This window comes from Protopterus annectens, chromosome 14.part0 (genome assembly GCF_019279795.1).
Source record: "Protopterus annectens isolate FY-2018-M chromosome 14.part0, PAN1.0, whole genome shotgun sequence".
NCBI lineage: Eukaryota > Metazoa > Chordata > Ceratodontiformes > Protopteridae > Protopterus > Protopterus annectens.
The window spans coordinates 1,098,213,731-1,098,239,688 of NC_056748.1; the positions used below are offsets into that span (position 1 = coordinate 1,098,213,731).

Below are 25,958 nucleotides of genomic sequence, written 5' to 3' on the forward strand. Positions count from 1 at the left end.
TGAATCTACAAGCTCAATTCCTGCCAGGAAAACTAAGTACACTGGCAGACGGAATAAGCAGAAACCTCATGGACCCACACGAGTGGAAACTGGAACCAAGGATTTTCAACATGTTGACAAGCAAATGGGGGAGCCCAGGTATAGACCTGTTTGCCTCCCCCCAGAACCATCAACTGAACAAATTTTGCACAAGGATTCCCCACAAGCTAGCTTGGAAAGTGGATGGCTCTATCCTTCAGCTGGAAAAATATATCAGTTTATGCCTTTCCTCCTCTACCTCTGCTCTCCAAGGTACTGCTAAAGTTCAAACAGGTCAAGCCAAGGACGATTTTAATTGCACCAGACTGGCCTCACCAACACTGGTACCCACTCTTACGCAGTGTGTCACGCTTGGCTCCATGGCACCTGCCTCAGACCATCCCTGTTGTCTCAACAGGAGAACCAGATTCTGCACCCTCAGCTGCAAACCCTGAACCTAGCAGCCTGGCTAATTACCTAATCTCTTCTTTACCATCCCTCAGTAAATCAGTGATGGATATCATTTTAGAAGCAAGGAGGCCTAGTACTAGGAAATGTTATGCTGCAAAATGGAAAAGATAATGTGCTTGGAACCATTCTCAAGGAATGAACGCAGCAGTGCCCAATTTACCTCAGATTCTACAGTACTTGACTGAGATGCTTCATAAGGGCTTGTCTTTTTCCTCCATCAAAATTAATGCCTCAGCCATTTCAGCTCATTATAGCACAGAGCCTCCCCTCTTCTCTCACCCACTGCTCAAGCAGTTCCTCAGAGGGGCCAAAAATTTAAGGCCACCCAGGAGAGCTCCAACTTCAGCCTGGGATCTTAACCTTGTCTTGGAAAAACTCAGTCTTCCTCCTTTCGTGCCAGCTGCTACTGCAGATTTAAAATTTTGTTCCTGGAAAACAGCTTTCCTTTTGGCAATCATTTCTGCAAGAAGGGTATCTGAATTACAGGCCCTTATGGCAGTGGAACCTTTCATCATCTTTCATGCGGACAGGGTGTCCCTCGGGACCAATCCCTCTTTCATGCCCAAGGTGGTATCCAGTGTGGCTGTTAATCAGTCTGTTCATTTTCCTACTTTCTTTCCTAACCCACAGAACAAAGGGGAACGGATACTGCACTCCTTAGATGTGCACAGACAGCTTAGATTCTCCTTGGACAGGACTAAACCTCAAAGGAAATCTGAACAACTGCTGGTGGCATTTGCTGCAGGGACAGAGGGGAAAGCTATTTCAAAACAAACCATTTCAAAATGGATAAGACCCTGCATTCATTTCTGCTATAAGCACCATGGAAAACCTATCCCACTGGGCATCAGGCCCCATTCAACCAGGGCTGCATCTACCTCTCTACAGCCTTTCACAGGGGTGTCCCTACTAGGGACATCCTAGAAGCTGCTACCTGGAGTTCTGTACATACTTTCACCAAGCATGATCATTTGCCAATTTTCTCTAAATCCAGGGCTGGTTTTGCCACTGCAGTCTTGCAAGGCCTTATAGCTGGTCCTAATTCTATTTAAATTCCTCCTCCCAACCTTAGTTTTGGGAATCTACCCGAATGTAATGACTGCAACAATGAAACACGAAGAACATAGTACAGTTGTGTACACTTACCGTAAATGTAGATGTTGAGTGTATTCACTGTTGCAGTCCTGGTTGCCCTCCTTCCAGCCCCGTTTTCTTCCTTTGGCTATACCTCTACTCTCACTTACTATGCTCTAAAAGCTTTTTGGTGTGTTTGCTTTTCTGTTGGAGGTATATCCTTGTATTTATAGATTTAATTGCTTCCCATTAGGGAAAAACTGATGTAATGGCGTCAGCTGCATGTTTTATACCCCTGACGATCTGACGTCATGGAAGAAGGGACAGCAACCGACGCAGGACCCAAGACTTTGTTAATCAGGCCGACTGAGGGCTACTGCAAGCAGATAACCCAAATGTAATGACTGCAACAGTGAATACACTCGAACATCTACATTTATGGTAAGTGTACACAACTGTACTTTCTTTGACCTTCCCTGGTTCTATGGAGTAAACTTTGTTGGTTTTATGATACTTTGGCTTAAGGTCATTTATTTTCTCCTGTAGTTGTATACAGTCCTCTTCGTGTCCCCGTTAATTTTTTTTTTCTTTAAGTACCGTTATAGAATTACACTTAACCAGTGTTCACCCCCATCATGTGAAAGATTGCTCTGTGACTCGTACCTCTCAACTGTGCAGATTTTCACAGAATGCCCAGATTTCTGACTCATATTTTTGCTCTGTTTCTCAATAAAATTGTGTTTTTCTGGCAAATAATTTTGGACTGAAGTGAGAAAATAATGACATACATTTGAGATTCAGACTTCATACCCCTCAGAAAATGTATACTAATGCAAAAATGTTATTCTATCAACTTTCTAATTTGGAAAGATTAATACTTAAACATTGTCCCTATTTTTGGGCCTTTGGCACCCCATTATTTATGACTTTGTCCAGATTTCCTGCTGTAAAGAGGTTGAGAGGTGTGTCACAACATGGGGGTTATTGGAGAGAGTGGAACCTGAGGAGTTAGAATGACAATGGAGAGGTTTGTTCTGTGTGTTGGTGATTGTGCATTTAATAGTTACTTTTATAGGTTCATAGGTTCATACTAGGCTATCTGCCCAAGGGCATTTATAAGCCTAGCCCATAGTTATGTGGCTTTCGCCACCCCTTTAGTTTGAATAAAAACTATGCCTATCATTTTGCTGTGCCTCTGTCAAGCAGTGACGCTGAAGTAATCCCTGGGGTATATCTGCAATCTCCCATCCATTGGTCAAGATTCCTCTTGAACAAGACCAGAGGTGCTCTGCCTCACATGTGATTTTGTTCCACAGCATAGGAGTCTCTGGGTGATGAATCTGTCCCTCCAGCACGCTCTATTTATAACCGTGTCAAGGTTTAAGTCTCCCGCCCTTGTGGTTCTGAGGTATCTAGATGCTTGAGGTGAAGCATATTCATCAAATCTGGGTTTGACATGGCCTTATATGTCAGGCACAGGTCACCTCTGAGCAAGCGGTATGAGACTGAATAGAGCTGGAGTTCTTTCAGTCGGGCAGCATAAGACATATTTTTGAGACCCTTTATCCTTTTGGTGAGGAACTTTTGGGGCCTTTCAAGCTGCAGCAGGTGTCTGGTCAGATACATTCGAGCGGGGCATTGTACTCAATCATAGGTCTAATAAGTGATGAGTACAGGGTGACCTCCCTTGATCTAGATGTGAATCCCTTCATGATCAGGTGGGTGATATAGAAGGTTTTCCTAACTACTTTAGCAACATGAGTGTCAAGCGAAGGCTGCTGTCAACCTGGGTCCCCAGATCTCTGATGACTTTTCTGTGCTCAGTGGATTGCCACCTATATGGTAGCTAGGGGTAGCCTTGTTTTTCCCAAAGGGTATGACTATGCATTTTTGGCGTTTAACTTCAGGCCATGGCTCTGGCACCAGTTATCCATTTCTGTGAGGCCCTTCTGGAGGATATCTGTGTCAGATGTGTTTTCGACTATTTGCAGTCATCTGCAAACTTTGTCAGCCATAACCCTCCTGTGTTTGCTTGTACTTCAGAAAAGTAGATGCCGAACAAGAGTGGACCCAGGACTGAGCCCTGTGGGACACCACTTGTGACAGGCTTTGAGTCTGACATGGCTCCAGCAACTCTGACCCTGTGGGTTCTGTCACTTAGCCAGTTTGCAACCCATCTTGTGATGTATGGGTTTACATTCAAGCTGATGAGTTTTTCGATGATACCTAGGCCTTTGCCAGGTCGAGGTAGGCTGTATGGACTGCCTTTCCCTCATCAATGGCCTTGGTGACTGTCTCGAAAAAGTCAACCAAGTTTAAGAGGCAGGATCTGCCTTTGACAAAGCCAAACTGAGTTGGATCCAAAGTCTGCAAGTTCCTATGTCTTTATTTATGAGTTCCATTATGATCCTCTCCATGGCTTTGCAGATAAGGCTTGTCAAGCTAATGGGGCGGTAATTTCCAGGGTCTGTGGAGGCACCGCCCTTATGAAGTGGGACCACAGTATCCTGAGGTGAGGCTAAGATTAAACAGCTGTCCTAACTGTGGGTTTAATTCCTCATTGAGTTCATGGGGACACCATCCGGTCCCATGGATGCTGTGTTTTTGCCTTAGTGAGGCAGTTCTCACCTGGGCGTTGGAGATGTTTTGGGGGCTACAATCCTCTGGAATAGATATCTCTCCTTTGGGGGAGGGGAGAAGTTTGCACTGCACCTGTCAGCCAGTATGTTGGCAATGTGTGTAGGTTCAGTAATTTTCACATCATTTTGAACTAATTCTGAGCATATCTGGGAGTTTCCTCCTAGGTTTCTAACATAGCTAAAGAAGGCCTTATGATTCTCTTTAGAGTCCTTGGCGATTTTTCTCTCAAAATTTGCCTTGGATGATTTTATGAGAGCTCTTAGTTTTTTCTTATAATGATCAAAGGTGTCTTACCTTTCAAGGATTTTGCTCTATCTTGTAGTAGCTTCCTCCTTTTGTTGTAGAGCTTGTTTATGGCTGGGGTCCACCAGACTTGCCTTTGGTACAGAGAGTCTTAGTTTTGTTTGGGATTGCCTGATCCATGCAGTCCTGTAGGTGCTGGTAGAAGGCATTTGTAAGTGATTCAGCGGTTTGAGTAATGTTTACCACTGGCTCAGGGGCCTTAAAGGAGACCACATTAGTTTTTAGAAGTGTGAAATCGGCTTTTGAGAAGTTTTTCACTGTGGTCTTTGTTTCAGGTGGGGCGGGATGAGGACCTCCAGCGAGATTAGTTTATGATCTGATCTCACCAGTGAGGGTATACGTGTTGAACATTTTGATCCCATGTTCGTGATGATGAGATCAAGTATGTTTTCTCCTCTTGTGGGGATGGTGACTAGTTGTTCCATGGCATTTGAGTTTATGAACTCCAGGAATCTTTGGGTTAGAGTGTTCGGGCTTGAGTAGTGTTCCCAGTCTATATTAGGGTAGTTAAAGTCACCTAGTATGATGGTGTTTGGAGATACATTTATCCCCTCAATGTTTTCAGGAAGGCCATGTGAGGTTCCTGAGTTTGAGAGGGTGGCCTGTAACATGCTACAAATTGCAGAGCAGTCTTGCCTATGGTTAATTGCACCTGGATGGTCTCCGATGCATCATGCGTTGCCACCAACCTTGAGGTGTGGGTGTCCTTTATGAATATGGACACCCCCTCCTTTCTTGGTGTTGTCCGGATTTTGGGGCGCATGATATGAGGTGAAACCTGTTAGTGCTGGGGTGCTCTCAGGAGCCTTGAACCAGGTTTCTGTCACAGCACAGACATCGATGTTCTCCATATTGAGAAGGGCCTCGAAAAGGCATCTTGAGATTGAGACTTCTGGCATTGAGCAGCATTACCCTTAGTTTTTTCCTTTTGGTGTTCTAGGGTGGTAGGTTTAGAATTTGAGCCTTGCCTAAAAAGGCACTATGGGGTGGCAGAGCCTTTGCCAATATCCGAAGCCCAGGGTGACAGGTGCAAGCCGTCCCTCAGCGTGGCTTGTCCAGCATGTCATCCCAGGCAGACAGACATTGGATCCCTTTGAATGACACCAGAATTTAAGCCAATTATTAAAGCTGATCATCTTATCACTGTATTGTGGCATCATTCTAGGTGAAGGTAGGATACTGCTCAAGGTCAGGGTCATACCTGCCTGGGCTACATAATCAGAGAGCTCCTCGATGTCCCTTTCATGTAGTCAGGAGGTGCGTCTCAGGTCGTTGACACCAGCGTGGACAATGACTGAGTCGTACTTACCTGCTGTTGAGAGACCTGAGTGCTGCGTTATGTGGCGGATTCTAGCGCCTGACAGGCAGCTTACTGTGACCTTCTCTTTACTCAGTCTGGTGGCGGGACGTCAGTGTGTCTGACTATGGAATCACCAATGACAAGTGTGTCTGGCATTTTGTTTGGCCTTAAGGGCTGTGACTGTTTGACACTCTGACTGTGTGGTCTATGTGTTGCATGTGTTGGGTCGTGAGGTGGTAGTTGTTTGGGTGTCTGCTTTGGTGGCCTCTGCTGTTTTGGTTAATTTTTGATCAGAGCCTCCGAGTATGTCTTTGTGTGAGTATGTGTATGATTTGAAGTTGTGATGGTACCATGTGTGACTGGGTATGTATTGTGTGTGGTTACCTTCTCCTCCTGTCTGGTCTTGCCAGTCCTATGTTGAGAGAGCTCAGCCTCCAGTTTGGCCGTATAGTTGCATCTCGCATGTATTTGTGTTTTGTGGGAGAAGGAGAGGATTGTCTGTGTACATGAGGCAGTTGTAACATTGCCTCAATATTCCCAGGTTCACCAGTTGAGCTGGAGAGGACACTAGCAACTGATCCCTCGACATACTAGAAGAAGTAGATAAAGAGACTTTCAAAGGACTCCGGGGGAAGTGGGTTTTAGGCTGGTGGGGTACTATCTATAATAAGAGTGCTTTATCAAGGTGCAAGTACTGTAGGAGTAAGTGCTAGGCTTTACAGATAGAGAATAGTCTACTTGGGAATCAAGTGGAGATGAACTTTTCAGTTATAGGATATGCTGGTTAGATCAGCAGTACAGCTCGAGGAAGGTAGTTTTAAGGGAAAATTGGAAGAGTGGAATTTAGATGGCCCAAATAGTTTAACCTTGTTTAACCGCTGCTCTTGTGTGCAACAGTGGGGGCTGAAGGGAGCTAGGAATTGGCCCAAAACGACCAAAGGACTACTAGTTTCTGGCTGAAACTTCACCAAATCAGACAAAAGGCGCTCAGTGCTTCCCACTCCCACTGGTAAGCAAAGAAACTTCCCTCCTTCCTAATAAGGCAATGGATCAGTAACAGGAACTAAAAACAAAGCCCAGGGATCAGCAACTCTGAAACTGGACTACTCTAGTTCAGTAAGGCGGAAAACAAGAGATTTTTTGTTTTATTACAGAGACAAGGAAAAAACAGACAGTAATTGCTGTAAATCGGCTAGCGCACTTTAGTGTGTAGCCTACAGAAACAATTTGCAACAATTAGTAACTTAAAGTGCAATAAACAGTGTAAAATGCAGAAATCACTTAAAGTAGCAATAAAACAGGCGAAATGCAGTTGCTAGCTTAAATAACAGTGGGAAAGCCACAAAAAATACTTATATCTGGTAGAAAGTCACTCTTTTAGCTCTCTGCTGCTTGGATCACTCTGCAGGCCACCACGAGGATTTGTGCTGAGTTGGTACAAGCTGGAAAACGCGTGTTTAGTGTGTTTTATAGCAGGGGGCTTCGGCTGTTTTTGCTGTGGATTATGTTCCCGAATGCTGCAAGCTCTGTGGTAGAGGAAGAAAAAGGTACTTGGTGCAGTGTACTGGTAATTGTCTAGCAGACCTCTCAATTTCTTTGCTCAGGAATCGGGAACAAACCCAAAAATATTGGGAGGGGGAGGGGCAAAGGTCCAAAATTGGGGACAGTTTGTAAATATTATTCTAATTTGCTCAAAAAATTAATAGAAGAGGTTTTGCAGTAACATGCATTTTCTGAACAATAATGATATAAAACTGCAAATGTGCCATTATTGACTGACTGTAATCCTCAACTGATTTACCAGAAAAATTAAAACTTTTATAAGAGAGAGTGAAAAATATGAGACAAAATCAGGGATGTTCTGCAAACATTAGGAATAGTTGAGAAATAAGTTTACAAGTATATTTAGAATGTTTAGAGATTGAATAGGGTATGTTGCAATATAGCCAATTTTTCCCAGTTTGACTGACATTTACCTTATAATACATTCTGTCAAGACTCCCTTCAATACATTTGGAAAAAGAAAAGTACTGTCAGAGACAGCTCTTGCCAAAAATTAGCAACTATTTCTGCATGTCGTTTGTGGTATTCCTTGGTCTGACATGACTCTGCTGCGGCAGTGTGTTGCTTCTTTGCAGCTCTGTTGTGCTAGTCTAATAACAAACAGATGCATTTAATTTTAGGAGCTTTTGGAAATGTAACACAAGCTAAGAGGTTAACGCTCCCCCCCTCTGTGTAATATAACAGTTTCACTTTGCATGTACACGTGAGTATGTGATACTCTAAAGCACAAGCAGTGTTGTACTTTCAAAAGCTGCAGTTCTTGACATATAATTAACTAAATCAGAATTACATGTTTGATGCATTCCCTTCATTCAATGTTTAGATTTCTGCTGGAGCTCAATGCTTAGAAAGCAAAATGTCTTTTTAAGTCTAGGTCTTTGCTAAAACTGGTTAAAGTATTGTCGTTTTGTCTGGTTTGCATGACTTAATGTCACACAATGCATTGCACATAGATGAGTGTAGTGACATTTTTGTGTTCCGAGTTCATCTTGGACTGTTGCCAGCGTTTCTTCTAATTCATATAGAGGAAACTGTTAGTGAAAAAGGGATTGCTGCAGGCTAATTTATTTGTAATACTCCATAATCTCTTATTTTAAAGTAGTACATTGGACACACACACACACACACACACACACACACACACACACTGCTTTACATTTATAATATGGTGCATATCTTATGTTTCCTCAGTGTTAATAAGTGAGTTAATATGCTGTGATAATTTGTCTCTTTACTCTTTTTAAAACTGTAAAGCTTTGGCAAAAAGGGCACAGGGCTCAGTGTATCTTTCAGAAAATTGTTTGTATGGGTGTGGTTGAGATAGATTACTTTTGTGAAATCATATGCCTTACCCTACAGTGAATATGCTGACAAGTTTTTTTACAGTGTTATAATGTAAATATTTCCATGTCTATAATGTTGTTGTGTCTTTTGGCTTTTCCCGGTTAGGGGTCGCCACAGTGGAACTCCGGTCCGCTAATGATTGGCAGTAGATTTTTACGTACCGAGTTGCCAGCTCTGATGCACAACCTTCAACGAAGGTACGCCCATTCACGCATGTCTCCACGCAGAAGACTCTCTAACTGAGAATCGAACCGGACAGCGTCTTACTGTGAGGCGACAATGCTATCGCAGCACCATCACCGCAGTTTTAGGTATTTTTAAATGTCCTCCTATTTCACTGTTTTAGTATTCTTTACAAAAGGGACCCCCTGCCAAGGGCAGCCCGATGTCTGGCCAGAAAAACCAAAGCCTTTAGATTGCTGTAAGGCAGTCCAGTCCGTAAGTCACACTTATGCTCCTTGCGTAGCGTAGGGCATAAAGGTGACGTCCAGATGTACCATCCTCAGAACTTCTTTGCCACCAATCAGAACTCCATCACTTGATCGTCGGTCTGAACACTCGTTCTGTTGCTGGTTCACCAAGCCGTTGCAGGTAAGTGCCCCGCTGGGGTTCTTTTTTACTTATCCTTTATTATTGTTGCTTGAGGGGTTTCATGTCATCCAAGAAGGGTAAATGCCAGTGTGGGAGACATATTCCCCATAAAGGCCTCCACAACTAGTTTTTTTCTGCTTGGGTGTCTCTCATGATCATACTTCCTGTTCCATTTGTCAGGCTTTTGTACCTAAAACCCTTCATAGTAGATTGTGTTCTTTGACACTTTATCTTGAAAGTCAGGGTCTTAAGAGGCTTGCGAAAGACACTCCAAGGGCAGCCGCCAGTGAAGGAGGCCAAGACATCTAGGCTGGAATCTTCTGCTGTTCAGCCTCTGCTAGATGTCTCTCCCGAGGTGAGTGAATGCCCGGAGGTTCACCCAGCTCTGTTGGATTCCTCTGCCACGACCACGTTGGTGGCCGACGGGGATCCAAATTTCAGCACATCCGAGGAGGCTTTGCAGACAGTCTGGGGGAACCACAGCTGATTATTTCCGAGGGGGCCTAGGGATGTGCCTCAAATATTAGTCAGAGAAGAAGTTCCTACTACTGTCATTGAATGCCTTCCTGAGTCAGAGCCTTCCAAAATTTGTAAGGCAGACGTCCCATTGAAGAAAAGCAAAAGACTAAACATATTTATCCTGCTCCTAAGGATCCACAGAGTGAATGGCAGGCCTTCACTCAGGGTTTGTTTAATGCTTTGATGGCAATGAAAGCTCAGGAAGTTTCTGTTCCAGTGCATCCTTGGTCCTCTTCTCCCCACAAAAGACCCAGGGAACAGGATTCCTCTTAGGAGGAGCTGGATTTAGATAAGGAATCCCTTGCTTACTCTTCTCAGATTCCCTCTACTTTGGACTGTGGGTCAGAGGAAGAGGAATCTACCAGTCCTGATACTCCCTTTGAAGAGATTTCTTTTGGGGACATGATCTCCAGGATGATGGAATTCTTTAAAAAGGTTTATGCTTGGGTCTCTGAGGTACATAAAAGATAGTATGAGTTGCTGTAGATGGATTCTCCTAAACCTTCTGCTGTTCCTTCTGTGTTGGCTGCCTTCTTGGATGCTTTTTCCATGTCTCTAAGGCCCCAGGCTGTCAGCCCCCTGCTCCCAAGAAATCTGATGGATTTTATAGGGTGCCTGAGGACTGCAGATTTATGTACAAATGTCCTTCTGCTGACCCCATTGGTGGTGTCTGTAGCTTCTGACAAGCCCTCTCAGTTGCTTCCTTCTCTCAAATCACTGCCTTCTGATAAAGATAGCAGGATCATGGAAAAGGTTAGTCAAAAAGGTTTACACCTCTGCTACCTTGGCTTTTAGGGCCGTTAATTATCAGACCTATATGTCCAGGTACTTGATGGCTCTGCTATCCTAAGCTTGTCAGGTTATTTCTGATCTTCCTGACGCTGTGGGTAAGAATTCTGCCCTTTCCCTGTTAGGGACTTACTCCCAGGTAGCTCGTCACTCCATCCAGTGTAGTTATGATGCAGCAAATTAGTCGTCTAGGGCTGCTGCTTTTGATTCAGTGATGAGGTATTCTTGGCTTTGGTTTCAACCTTTGCATGATGATATTAAGGCTAAGTTGATGGATGCCCCTCTTGATAACAAACACTTGTTTGGTGAAGCTGCTGTTGCTATGTTTGTCTCTTCAGGATAAGGGCAAGGCTACAGGAACTTAAACGTGTTTGTTTCTCCTCTGCCTAAATTTTGGAGAAACTGCCCTAATAAGCCAGCCTTTGTTCGCAGAGAATTTCACCCTTCTCCTAAGGGCAAAAAGAGTGGCAAGTGGGCCCCTCCTACTAAGGCTACTCAGACGTCAGTGCCTCAGAAGTCTCCTTTTCCAGATAAACCAGGTGCTGTCTGACCATCCTGTTCTTCCCAGCCATTTTCCTCTCTCTTCACCCCCCTTTCTCTTTGTCTCTTCCTGGTTTTTTTTTTTTTTTGTTTTTTTTGTTTTTTTAAACTCCAAAGTTCATATTGCATACCCTAAAGTACTCCTCCCCCCCTAATGGAGCATTCCTGATGACATTAGATAATAAGGAAGCCTGTCTTCACATCCTGATTCCTGCAGAGCAGCAAAGGTACATCAGGCTCATGGCTAGGGACCATGATTTCCTGTTTGCATCCTTGCCATTTCGCCTGTCTGCAGCACCCGAAGGATACACAAAGTGCTTGGCATTTCAGGGTGGTCTACTGAAGGGAAAGGAGTGTTTATCTACCAACATTTGCATAATTTCCTCTTTTGTGCCCTAATGGATCAGGTTTCTGAGAAAACCTGGAGATCATAAGGAATTTCCTCTACAGGTTGGGCTTTTCCCTCATTCTTCTCAAATCAAGATTTACCCCAAATACAATCAGTCTTTCCTGGGACTACACTGAACATAGTAGAAAGCAGAGCCTAGTTACTGAAAGAGAAAAACTTATTGAAAACTTTCTCTTACCTATAAACCAACAGAACAAGGGACTTCCTCAAGCCCTTTGAGTATATAGCCTTGGATATTCTGGTGGTCTCCATAGTGAGGCTCCAAATGAGGAGGACCCATTGATTGCCAAAAGTTCTCTGGAAGTCAACACACACACAGTCCTATTCTTTCCATGCGTCCTGGAGTTTATTTGGTGCAAAGAGCAAGTATCCAAGAATGAGGGCCTACATCGCTGCACCTAAACCTGTACCTTTTACTGATGAGTGATGTCTCAGTCTTCACATGGTGGCCCTTGTCAGTGCCCTGAGGGTCTCTAAGGCATTTGTCTTTGGAAAGAAAGTTCCAGATCAATGTGATGGAAATGCGGGAAGTTACTGTAGCCATTTGGGTTTTTTGAAAACACTTTTTTAAATAATCAGTTGAGACATAGGTGCGCGCACACACACACACACACACACACACACACACACACACACACACACACACACACACACACATTAATGGAAAAGAAAACAAACCATATAAACATTTTTTTCCATCAACACATGTTATGCGTTGCACATTTTCTTTCTGTACAACAACTGTTTTGCAGTCCAACATTACATAAATTATTATAGATTAGAGACCAGTTGTCATAATGGTTAAGGTCCTTGCTTCCCATGCACAAGGTTTGATTCTGACCTCTGGTCAATGCCTGTTTGTAGTTTGCATGTTTTGTATGCATCTCTGTGGGGTTCCTTCCACCTCTGAAAAACATGCTGAGTGCTTGCATCTCACATCCGCCCAAGAATGGAGCTTTGGGCAGCAGCATGGTTCCCTGTAGGGGGAAGTGTTTTTAGAGTAACCTCTTTGGGCATCTGCTGTGGTGAGCAGTATAATCAGGAAATGAGAACACAGATCAGATTGTGCATTGTGACATGTGTCACTTGACAATGTAAAATAAGGCTCTGGTTGATTCAGTCATGTTGACTAACCTCACAAAATGGGCATAGGTATTTGCTGGTGATAAGTGGGTTGAGGACCCAGCCTACTCAGACTTGCGCCACGGACCCATGCTAACAATGGGAGAAGTGTATGTGCCCTTATTGGCCAGTGTATACCTGCCAGAAAGCCCAGCAACCCAAGTCAGTAAGCTACTGGCATGCCCGTCTTGGGTTTCTTGGGATTGCTCTGTTGAGCGAAAGCTGGATATAAATCCAGTCAGCCTACCAAACATCAACTAATTGCTACTCTCAGTGTAGGTTCACTGACGGGATGGAGCTTGGAAGTGGATGACATGATGCTACAGAGAAGGCTGGACATCATATGTATCCAGGAGGCAAGGTAGAAGGGCAGTGCAGCAAAGCCACTTGGCTTGGGATCCAGAGTCCACTACTCAGGAGGAGGAGGACAGGCTAGAAATGCTGTGGGAATTATGATGAGGGAGAGGTTTCCAATAGCAGTGAGGTATGTCATCAGAATTAGTGACAGACTCATAGCAATCAGATTCCAGCATAATGATAGGGCAGTATTTAATTATCACAACACAGTTGTGATTGTGAGGAGAAGAGTGCATTCAGACAGCAGTTGCAGGACTTACTAAACAGTACAGGACAACGTGAATTGGTGTTGATAATGGGTGACTTGAATGATCACATCAGGCAGAACAGAATATGAGGACTGTCTAGCTCCACATGGGTGAGGCAATAGGAATAAAGGAGAGGCTATTCTAGACTTCTGGCTGGCAAATGACGTGTTAGTAGCCAACACATGGTTCAGAAAGAGAGAGAGTCACAAGATCTCTTAAGAGTAGCCAGCATGTAGCTCAATCAGACTTCCTCCTTGTAAGGAAAGGGCACTGGGGTAGAATCAGCAATTACAAAGTTATCCCCAGTGAAAACAGTCGGCCCACAGCATAAATCACTGGCTGCAACAGTCAGCTGCAAGCAGTGGTCAGAGTAGGCTCTAAGGTCAACAGAGACCAGGCTGAAGACATGAAAGTTGAGTGGAGAGAAAGCACAAGAGTTCAAGGAATTAGGACTCTAGCACCTCAAGAAGAGGAGGAAATAGGAGGAGTTGAAGAAGAAGAAGAATGGCAGCACCTCAAACCAGCACGTGTGCAAACTACAGAACATATATGTGACTGAGCAAGATGTGGAAATAAAGTACGTAAGGAAAGCTGGTGGTGGAATGTAGACATCCAGGAAGTCATTAAAAGAAAGGAGTGCAGGAAAAAATGCGTTGATGGTGCTGCGGTAGCATTGTCACCTCACAGGAAGACGTTGTCCTGTTCGATTCTCAGCTAGAGCATCTTCTGTGTGGAGACATGTGTGAATGGGGCGTGCCTTCGTTGAATGTTGTGCATCAGAGCTGGCAACTCGGCACGTAAAAATCTACTGCCAATTATTAGCGGACCGGAGTTCCGCTGTGGCGACCCCTAACCGGGAAAAGTCAAAAGACACAACAAGTGCAGGAAAAAGTGAGACATGGAAAAGGTGGACCAAGCTAGGAGGAATACTTGGTGGCTAACAGAGGCTAAGAAAGGAGTCCCAAAGAACAAAGGCCTCAGAGGCTCTCTACCAGCTTCTAGACAGTGACTCAGTAGATGGTGCAAAGAAACTATGTCAGGTTGAAAGCAACTGCAGAAAGATAAAAAAAAAAATAGTCAGATGCCCTTAATAAGCGATGTCGGCAACAACCTGTTCACGATTCCACAGGACATCAAAGGCGGATGGAAGAAGTGCTTCCAGCGGTTTCTGAATGAAGAGTACCCCGCAGAAGCTGTACTGTATCAAGACACAGTCTAGGATGAGGGGAAGAGGAAGAGCCCAGCACAAAACAAGTAAGAACAGCACTAAGAAAAATGAAGTCAGGTAAAGTAGCAGTCTCAGATGAAGTTACAGCAGATATGGTAAATATGCTGGCTGAGACCGGAGAGAAATGGCTTGTGGGGGTACTCCTAGCGGTATGGAAAGAAAGGAGTATCCCATATGACTGGAGACTAAGCATACTTATTCCATTGTTTAAGAATAAAGGGGACATTAACAACTGTGTGCAATATAGAGGTATTAAACTCCTGTCACAATGGATGACAGTTCTGGTGAGGGTGATACTTTAGTAAAAAGTAAGATGGGGATAAGCAGTTCAGATTAGGATGCAGCACAAGCGGCCTAATGTTTGCAGAGAGTTGAGAAGAAGTTAGAGATGAGGAAAGAGCCCAAATGGGCATTCCTAGCCTTGGAGAAAGTATATGACAAGGTTTCAAGAAAACTGATTTGGGCAGTACTGCAGTGGTTAAAAGTCCCAGAAGCATTGGTAGAATTAGTACAGACTATGTACAGACTATGTACAAGGACCCAATGACTCAAGTATGAGTAGTGTTTGATCTCGCAGAGGGTTTCCCGGGGTAGGGGATGTGCATCAGGGTTCAGCTTTGACCCCACTGTTGTTCGTACTGGTGATGGACTACATCAGCAAACAGGGTGGAGAGGACAGATCGACAAATTTGCTGTATGCAGATGGTGTTGCATTACAAGCAGACTCTGACTCAAGAACTTCAGCAAAGGACAGGGGAATGGAATGCAGAACTGAAGGCACATGGGATGAAACTTAGTACGGGTAAGACAGTTGTAATGGCACCAGATGGATGAATTCAGAAGAAGTTGAGAATTGAGATGTACGGGAAAACAGTGGAATAGGTTAACAGCTTTAAGTGTCTGGGATTGGTGATTGAGGAGAAGGGAAGTCTGAATGAGGGGGTCAAAGCTAGAGTCAGAGGGGCTGCAGCCAACTGGCATAGAGATGTAGCATGTGACAGAAGAATGCCAAAGAAGCTGAAAGGTAAGGTGTACAAAACAGTGGTGCGAGCAGTACTTTACTGTATGGTACAGAAATCTGGGAAGTAAAGGCAGAGCAGTTGAGGAAGCAGGAGGTGATTAAGATAAAGTGCCTGAGATGGGTGGTAGGACAGATGAAGAAATGAGGATACAAATGCAGAAGCCAAAGTATCTCCAATTGCAGAAAAGGTCAAAGAGAACAGATTACAGTGGTTCGGGCACATGTGCAGAGGAGCAGAAGACCATCTGGTGAAGACGACTTGGGATAGACAGGAAATAGGCAAGAGGAAACGAGGGCATCCAGCAAAGAGGTGGATGGATTGTGTAAGAGAAGATCTGTGACAGTCAGGCATAAGTGTTGAAAAAGGCAGGAATGTGGCACTGAATAGAGAGAGATTTGGTGACAGTTGACTTGACACCCCGATCCCATGTAGAAAATGAGGGGAAAAGTGGCTATTGATTATGATGATTAAATAAATTGCTAAATTTCTACCTTCCCTAAAATGTCACTTCTCCTCCTCCTGAACATTATTTTGCGCATATTGTTCCTATAAATTCCATTTATTTCTATGTAATTTGACTCTTCCCTCTTCTAAAGATCTCATCCAGTTCTTTATATCATCTACATTATTTAGTGCTTCAAATACAGTTGGTTTAGATTTTGATTTACATTTTCTAGTAATTTCTTTTTTGGCATCCAACAGACTTTTTAAACTTAAGGCCTTACAATGTTTAGGCATTTCCGATCCTGCGTCCCAGCTCAAAGTAATAATTTCATTAGTTACACCCATTTGCTCCTCCATTGTTTCTGACAGAGTACTCTGTAGGGAATTTTTTAAATCTGCCAACTCATTGCATTCCGAAAAACATGCTCCCAGTTACCTCTTTCTACACCATCCCAACTCCGATATTTGCTGTCAACCTGAAGAAGATTTCTTTTTAAGTTTTCTTGGGGTATAAAAATACCTTTGTAAACACTTCCACACAAAAGTGATGAACCTTTTAGACGTTGCATACTTGAGAACCATACATATGTTTTCCCATTGTTCCCTTGTAAATTATTTTTCCAGTTTCTTATACCAGTCTTTCTTAACTTTCTCTGATTGATTCTTATAGTTGTCACTCATATTAATTTATAACAGCAGTGTCTGTTCTAGATTTGACTAAAAATTCTACCAGAGCAGGTCTTTCACTTAGAACTCCCCTGTCCTTGTTTCTTGCCTATACTATATCAGTTCCTGTTAGGGAAGTCGGTCTCTAACCTGCAGTCCAAACAACTTCTTGTCCTCATCCCACTCTGTTAATCATTCCCACTGTAGTTATTTGCTCCCAATACCTTGGTTCCTTTGTCAGTTTTCTGCAGCAAATTCCAGTCCCCTTTTACTTATTTTTCTGTACCCCTACTTGCAGTAATCCCTAGTGGCAAAATCTCCTTTTTCCATTCCCATTTTGGTTTAGTTTTTAGGATACTTTGAGTGTAATAATCTGTATGATAGTTATTTTCCTTAAGTATCTGCATCCAAAATCCTGCTGTCTCCTTTATCTTGAACTCAGCCGTAACCCCCCCACTTCGTCATCATCCCTTTCCACACTGAATTATAACAGTCTGCTTGTGTTATGTGTATGAGCCTTAACCGTATAGCTCTAAAATGTCACTTCAAATCATGTAATCCTAAACCACCTTGTATTGGAAGGATCAAATTATCCTGCTTAACTCTTGCCTTGTTCTCCCCCGGGTAAAATTTCAACTCTTTATTAACTATTGTCCACAACTTCTTCTCTGGTTGATAAAAACATATGTGACCTGTATATAAAATTGAAGGGCTCTTGCTATCCATATCCATAAACAAGAGCTTCCAGTTTTTCAGTTTTTGTATTATCCATTTTTTAGTCTCTTCAGACATGTCCTTAGTTGCTGCAACAGAAGCCGCCTTAATCCATACACCTAAATACTTCATATTCTCATGTCTCCGTAAGTATGGGTATTGCTGAACCAACTCATGTGTGGGTACGTAATTTACGGCTATAGCCTTTGTTTTGTCTTCATTGATTTTATTCCCTGAAAAGACTTGAAACTTTCTCAAAATGTTCCACAACACCAAGATGTCCTGTACTGTATTTATCAAGTACAAAATAATATCAGCAAATAAAGCCAACTTTTCTTGGTTACAATAGCGGTTATATCCTTGAATTTCTGAATCCCTTATTTTCTTTGTTAGTGGCTCTAAGTGTAAAGCAAACAACAAAGGGGAAAGGGGACATTGCTGCCCGATTCATCTGTTCAAACACAACTTACCAGAGAGGAGCCCATCCCACTTCAGTTCGGGTCAATTAGGCGAAGAGTTATTGCATCAAAGCATGCAAATACTTCCATTGCCCTACTCGTAAAATGCAAATTGTTTCTGTGCATCAGTACCCACCAACAGTGGTATTTTCTTACCTACTGTTTCTCTGTTTATCATCATTGCTCTGTTAATATTGTCACGTTTGCTTGCTGTGTACAAAACCACACTGATCTATACCTATCAATATTGGCAGCACCTTTGCCATTCTTTTAGCTTGTATAGACTTAAACACTTAATAGTCATGTTTTATGGTGTTTTATGATGTTATTTGGTCAGCTTGTAGAAGCGTACAGCACGTGGATCTCGGTGCACGCTATTCTCAGCATTTGGCTGTGGATGATACAAAGGGGAAATGTAATGTTTATAGTATAATTAACCAATTTGTTCTACTTGTGCTGTTTATTGAACCAGGTATATTTCTCATTTAAGACTCTGGTATTTCTGGCTGTGGAAAGGGCGTTCTACCTTTTACTGTTATATTACTTCCGACATAGTGATTGATCAGCTGTATAGGTACTAGTCAGAAGTCGTCCTTGTGTAACGGCGTTTCCTGGCCAATAGTTAATGAGGTATTCTGCCGTTTTGTCACTGTTAGTACTTCTTGTCTGTAAGTAATTGGGTAATATTTTTCTCCACTGCTCTTGCTGTTCTCTAGGGAGTGGATGTATTTTAATATTGAGCGTGTTGATGCTTCCGACGGAAGAAAGCAGACTTTAATTCCCTACACTTAGAAGTTCTAAGCTTACATTGCTTGTGCTACTGTTTAGTAGCACACACATGGTGTTTTTAGCGTTGTGGTGCTTCACAGCGGAAAGATCGCTTTCCCTGTTTGGGATTGTGTGTCAGCTGATTTCTGCTACTAAGGAGATGTATAGTTATGATATTGGCTTTAATCTTCCTACTTTTAATAACTACTACTATTGGCTGATCCCTGAATCAGGTTGACTTTGTTCTTCTAAGCTATTGTTGCTCCCGACTGTAGATTGTGAGCCCTACTCACTTATGTACAAGGATTTGTGACCTGTATTGATTGCGCAGTGGTAATTATACTGACTATATGCCGTTTTTGGCTCTGCTGCTACCCGGCTAATAGTAAAGGGGTTTTTCTGCTTTTCTTTACTTTTAAGTAATTCCTGTCTGTCAGTAACAGTGCTATAATTTTTCCTATGTTGGTATTATCAGGTTTCTACTGCTTTCCTGTCCTTTGTTGCTGGTTTTCAAACGCGCTGTGACTGCCGACTGTAGAAAGGGAATATTAATTTTTACACTAGTGTTTTCTGTTTCTGCATTGCTTGGGTACCTGCATCGAAACCCTGCACATGTTTCTTTAAGCACGGTGGTGCTTCCCAGCTCTGAAACTAACTCTCCCTGTTCTTATGGGTCCGTGAAACTGTTGTTCTTTAGTGTGTTGGTGCTCTGACTAATGAAAGTGGGCTTTAAACTTTGCGACAATAGGCTGTCTAAGTTTGTCATGAATCAGCTGGTGTCTTGGGACTAGGTACATGCTGACTTTTTAGTATCTTAACTGAATGGTAGTGAGCCCTACTGTGGCGTGAGACATCCTTAAACTGATAAAGGCTAAGTACTCTAACACTCCATTGCTCAGGGTAATCATAACTAATTAATATTTATAACATATGTTATGTAGCTTTGAACCTAATTTGTTGCAAGGGTTATAGGAGTCTTCTGTACAGTGCTATAAATTTGAATGTACCCAGTTACGTCAAATAATGAAGTTTTATTTCGGATAAACTGCTAATTTTTGCCTGCCACTAACACTTTGTCACCTACAATTTTTGCCCTCTCTGTACTGTTCTATATTTTTTGAATGTGCTTGCAATGTCATGTAAGGATTTTGTATTCTGTGCAACTGCCATTTTTGCCTGCTACTAACACTTTGTTACCTTTAATTTTGTTTTTCTCTCCCTATATTCACCCAGCACTCCACTCTGCTAGCCTGAACTAGTGACTGAGAATCTGTCCTGCCTGAAAGCCAAGAATACATACATTTTACTGAACCAATTGGACTCCACCCGTACCATAAGATAGAGCAAACTCCTCTCCCTAAGACTCTAACTCTAAAGAACTAGAAAGTATGTGTTACAATGACTGTAGTGTTATTATATTTTACCTATTTAATGCCTTGTAACTGAGGACTGCTCCCTAGCCAGGTCAGCCAGTACACTCGCTCTATTCCACCCCCTCCTCCCACACCTCATCACTTTACCCACAGGTTAACTAAGCTGCTCAGTTTTGTTCCCCTCCTCTATTCCTTGACTTTAAAGCACACTAGGAAGGCTTATTTATCTATAGTTGTTTCTATTCTCCTTTTCTAAGGACTTGCCCTACATGTCTATCCCACTGCTCTGATCCATATATTATCTAACTGCAGGCTTGAACTTTTCTCTGTTCTCCCAGTACTGCTCACTCCTCTATTCTCACAACTTCACACTCTCCTCTGGATACATCTTTACCTTACCTCAATAGTCAGCATTTCACTGATTGTTCCTGGGGCCCTTCTCCTTCACTGGCTGTATCCGCTCCGTTAAGCCCTACGGGCTCACTCCGCTCCCCTCCCTGCCCCCTATTCCCACCCGCCCCCACTGCTTCTACATTTATTCATCTAAACCACTCCCCTTCAATTAATACCAATCAGAGGAGACCACACCTTAATTTCCAGAAACTCCACACCCAATACTCACCTACACTATCCAACTTATTCATCCTAACATTCCACCAATCTCTACACTCACACTATGCCACTACTATCTACCTATCCTAAACGGAATCTCCTACTTCCTTACGTCATCACACCTCTTCTTATTATACTTTATCTACTTACTTTCTATGAACACCTCCAGTACATAAACCTTTCCCACCCCACAAAGCAAACCTCCTCAACCCCATAGCCTACACTCATTCTCATTCAAACACACCTAGCACAATAACCTACTTATCAGCAAAATACCACAGACTAAATCACATTAAATACTATTGGCCTCAAGCCAAGAAATCTCTGTTCTTTACATGTAAACACCTACAAATCACACTTAACTACCAACTCCAATCAATAATAGATGGCGATATCCAACCTAATCCAGGTCCAAGCCCTACACTTCCTACAGTTACCCATGTAGCAACCCCTACTACCACCCAATCCCTTATTAGACCTCCCAACTCACTATTAATAGCCCATCTTAATATAAGAAGCATAAATAACAAAGTTGCCCAAATACATGCTCTCATAGATGTACATTCATTCGACATCCTGTGTCTTACTGAAACTTGGCTCAAACCATCTATACAAGACAATGAATTTACTCCTCCAGGATATAGCACATTAAGACAAGATCGATTAGCTAAAGGAGGCGGAATAGCAATACTTTACAAGTCTGGACTACAAGTTACCTCAATTGACTCTAAGCCCCCTCCAACTAGTAATGAGGAAATACTTATCTCCAAACTCCAACTCAATAACCACAAATCTATTTATATTATGCCGTCTATCTTCCCCCAGGGAATAACTCAAACAACCTAGAAAATATCCTGAATTGGCTATCAACCAACTATCCCCAAGAGACAATAGTACTCGGAGACTTTAATATAAACTGGAATAGCTGTACCTCAGAACAACCCTCTACCCATCTTAATTTACATGGCTTTACTCAAACTATAACCTCCCCCACAAGGACCAATAAACAGAACAACACTGAAAGCACCCTAGACTGGATACTAATAAATAGACATCACCTAAGCTATAAAGTAGGAACTCTCCCTGAGGATATAGCGACCATGCTCTAACCTTCATAATCAGAGACAAGACTGATATCCAAAATCCAATTACCTATAGAGCAGTGAGGAATAAAACAAAATTTAACCCTGATATTTTCAAAAACGAACTTAGAGCTTGCAACTGGGCACCCCTTAAAATTCTACCCCTTGAGGAAGCAGTAATCTACTTTAACAGTAAATTTCTACACATTCTCGACCTCCACGCTCCAAAAAGGACCATTAAAATTAGAAACAAACCAGCCCCCTGGCTCTCAAAAGATACAAAACAAAAAATGCTACTTAGAAATAAAATCTGGACCTTATGGCGTACTACCAAAAACCATGAAGATCACATCAAGTTTAGACAGTTAAGAAATGATACAAAAATCAATATTGTTAGATAAAAGAAAGTACTACATACAACTCCAAAATACCCAGAAAAGTAACCCCAAAATTTTGGGCAGGTATAAATACTCTCTTACACCCAGGTCGTACTGTCACACAAACAGCTGTAGGTGCAGACCAGGACAATCCAAAGGAAGTAGCAAGAACCTTTAACACCTTCTTCACTGAAACCATTCAGTCTCTTTCCAACCAACTATCCCCCAATAGCTCACCTCTAACATCCCATAATACTACCTTACCTCCCCCATTTCATCTCAAACCCATCTCTACATCCCTTATCCGTACCCTTCTGCAAAAACTCAAACCTACCACCATTGCTGCCGATCTCCTTCCTGCTGAATATCTACAGATAGCAGCAGAATGCTATAGCCTACCCAGTTTCCATTCTGATTAACAGAACAATCTCTGAAGGTGCAATTCCTATCACATGGAAGATTGCACATATTATCCCCCTTCATAAGGATGGTAACTCTAGGGATCTATCCAATTACAGACCTATTGCCATACTCTCTCCTTTGGCCAAAATCATGGAGAAGTGCATTCATATGCAACTGTTAAAACACCTTATAGACAACAACTTGCTAGCAAGCTGCCAACACGGTTTCAGGCCATTTCACAGTACTACCACTGCCCTTTTATCCTTCTCCAACTGTATTAATAAAAACCGCAATAATAACACTCTATCCTCAGCCCTCTTTATTGATCTCTCCAAAGCCTTGACATGGTTAACCACAAACTTCTCATTAACACACTGAAAAACCTGTCACTTGATACTCTTTCTATACAATGGTTTGAATCCTACTTAAGCAATAGGCAACAAGCAGTCTTGTGGGGGAACAACCTATCTCCCCATCTCCCCATCTCACTAGGTGTCCCCAAGGTTCTATACTTGGACCACTTCTATTCTCTGTCTTTATCAATGACCTGTACACTGTTATTCCTCAGGCCTCCTTAATACAATATGCTGATGACTCCACATTAATCTGCACAGCCCCAAATCCAGCAGACCTTCAATCTCTTACCCAAAAGTGTTTAACACAGTTGAGGATTGGCTACAACATCAATGTCTTATCCTAAATCCTAAAAAACAAACTTCTACTTTTACTCCCACCCATAGACACACACCTCTCAACTTTACTGTCACTTCTAACAATGGAACTATTATATCCCTGACTCTAACACAAAACTCCTAGGAGTACTAATTGACAATAACCTTAACTTTGAGGCCCACATAAACAATACCATAAAAACAGTTAACAAAAACTAGGCTCACTATATAGAATCAAATCCTTTCTTACCCCACTAGCTAGATCTACTATTGCCCAGACCCACTTAATCTCTACCCTCCTCTATGCCTCCCCTATTTATACTAACCTCTCAAAACCAATCTGAACAAACTAGTAGTCTCATACAACAATATTGCAAGATTTGCAACTGGCTCTACATTTAGGACCCACCACTGTATTAATTATAAAAATCTTGGATGGCTAGAGTTACCCAACCTACTTCTACTTAATCAATTAATAATTGCCTATAAAATCCTGTACCAGCCTAATAACACACCAATTCTTACCAACCTTATCACTCCCTACAGTAACCTTAATACCCTCGCTCAGCTACTAAAATGCTAGTACTAACACACATAAGCCAACAACAAGGCAGGGGACTCTCTATTTTCTAACACGTTGGTAAAACCTGGAACTCTCTTCCCAGCGACCTAACCTCACTACCATCACTTACACAATTCAAAATCAGGCTTAAATCCTATCTTAAAACACATTGGCTATGCACCTGTCTTAACCCAGACTAACAACTCTTGTCTTCTCACAAAATTTCTAAATCTTATGTCTGCATAATCTACCTGCATACTGGAATCCAGAAGCTGAACCTGTCTTTCAACTATTTTGGACTATCTCTTATATCTTAATATCTCTCTTTGTCACTCTAGTATCTTATGTTAACACACCTCTTTCTAGCATGTTCTTGTACTGTACTTATTTACTTATTTCTTACCCAACTATTTTATTTCTATATGTTCTTTTCTGCATAAATAGCTAAATTGTATATAGTACTTCTGTTCCTTAAACTGTGAATTTATTTACTGTTTTTTATTTGATTAATGTCATACACTGTTTTGTACTATCGAGGAGCTTTTCTCCCCGGGCCTCTGCTGAAAATGGATATGTGTCCAGCTGGACTAGCCCGGTCAACAAATGTAAAATAAAATAAATAAATAAATAAATTTTAAATTTAAAATTGGTTTATATGAGGCTGAGTCTGATGGGTCTTTTACCTTCTTTGGGTAATACAGCCACCACAGCTATATTCCAAGATGCTGGTGCTTCCCATCTCTTTGAAATACTATCAAACAAAATCTTCCAGATATGTTTCACTTTCTTCCCTCCTAACTTCCATACTTCCCCAGGAATACTATCTGTTCCTGCAGTGATCATCTTTAAAATGGTATGGTTGTGAAAACCTGGAAACCAGTATTTCCTGCGCTTTGAATGCAGCCTTTCAGCTTGTAATTGTCGTATTTACCAAGGATCAAACTTGCACGTGGTTATGGTGTTTTCAGTTACTTAGAGTTGGAGTCTTCACCCGGAGATCTCAAGCACAGATCTACTGTCCATTTCCCAGCTGAGGGCTGTTTGAGGGAGAACAAACTGAGCTGCATTTTCTGGCCTGCTTTTTCTGATGAGAAGTTTGCACTGACACTCTTCTGTATGTGCTGGCAGGATGATAAGTTAGAAAAAAGAATGTCTGAGGGAAGTGCCTTCATGTATGTGGGTGCACATACACACATATTAGAGTCACTGGAGGAAATTGGAAGAGGGTAGGGCAGTCGGTTCTCGAAAAGCATGCACTGCGACAAGGTGCATGTTTGCAAGTTGTCAGCCTTACTGGGAATGAGTGGGTATGTGAAGTAATTGAAAGACCCCTCATGAGAAGGCCATTTAATAGACCATAAGGGCATTTTCTCTTTTGTCTTGCAAGCCCTCACCTGTTGAGAGGGCTTGCTGTTTTTAACAATGTACGAGTGTGTTCCATCACATTTGACATGAATTCTGCCACATAAACTTAGCTTGGCAGGATAGAGCCAGGCGCACTTCCTGGACTGTTCACTCCATGTTGTGCCTCTGTTCTGTCCAGTAGGTACTGACAGTGTAGCAGACTAGACTGGGGAGGGTCATTGTCAGCCAGTGACTCCTGCTATCCCTTACCAGTTCCTTCACCATGGAGCTCACTAGCTGTTCTGGAGTAAATTTCACTTAATGAATGAAAATTCATGTTTAACGGTTTAATATTTAAAGTGTTTAAAATTTTTGGAGTGGAGCAATGGGGTAAGTTTTCTTATGGTATTTTTGCATGTAGATTTGAAATATAAATGACTAACATTTCTCTGTAGTATTCTGTGGAAGAAACGTGTGTTATTCAAAACCATAAACACAAAAGTGAAGGTGATACGTGTGTTTTTCAGTCCGTTTCTTTATTTCTTTGTAATTGTCTTTCTGAATCATGAATCACATCCTTAGCAGTCCAGAATGCGTTTTTTTTTCTTTTGTAGTGACTAAGATGTGTTTATCTGGAATATTTCAGATTTGATCAAGCACAAATGTTCTTGTTCTGACAAATTCAGAATACCGCAATAAAGAAGCATATACTTACCAAGTGCATTTTTCACTCTTATTGCATGGTTAAAGTGATTTTGGCAGTTAATCTAGGTGCTAATTTACTTGGTTACTGTACTAGAGGGCAGCGGTAAACACGATTGCTGTAAATACTTCTGTGCTTGTTCTTTATGCATACAAAATTAAAACTGATCTATTATCCACCACTCTTTTCTTAAATGTGTCTTCTTGTAGGTAACGCCCAGATTTAGTCTGTTGTATGTTTTGAG

The 25,958-nt window shown here is 42.2% G+C and overlaps 1 protein-coding gene across 4 annotated transcripts in view; it reads left to right on the top strand.

Annotated features, from left to right (window-relative positions):
• Positions 1-25,958, top strand: part of ZMIZ1 (zinc finger MIZ-type containing 1) — a 2,170,450-nt gene that overhangs the window by 881,332 nt on the left and 1,263,160 nt on the right. The window lies entirely within an intron of this gene.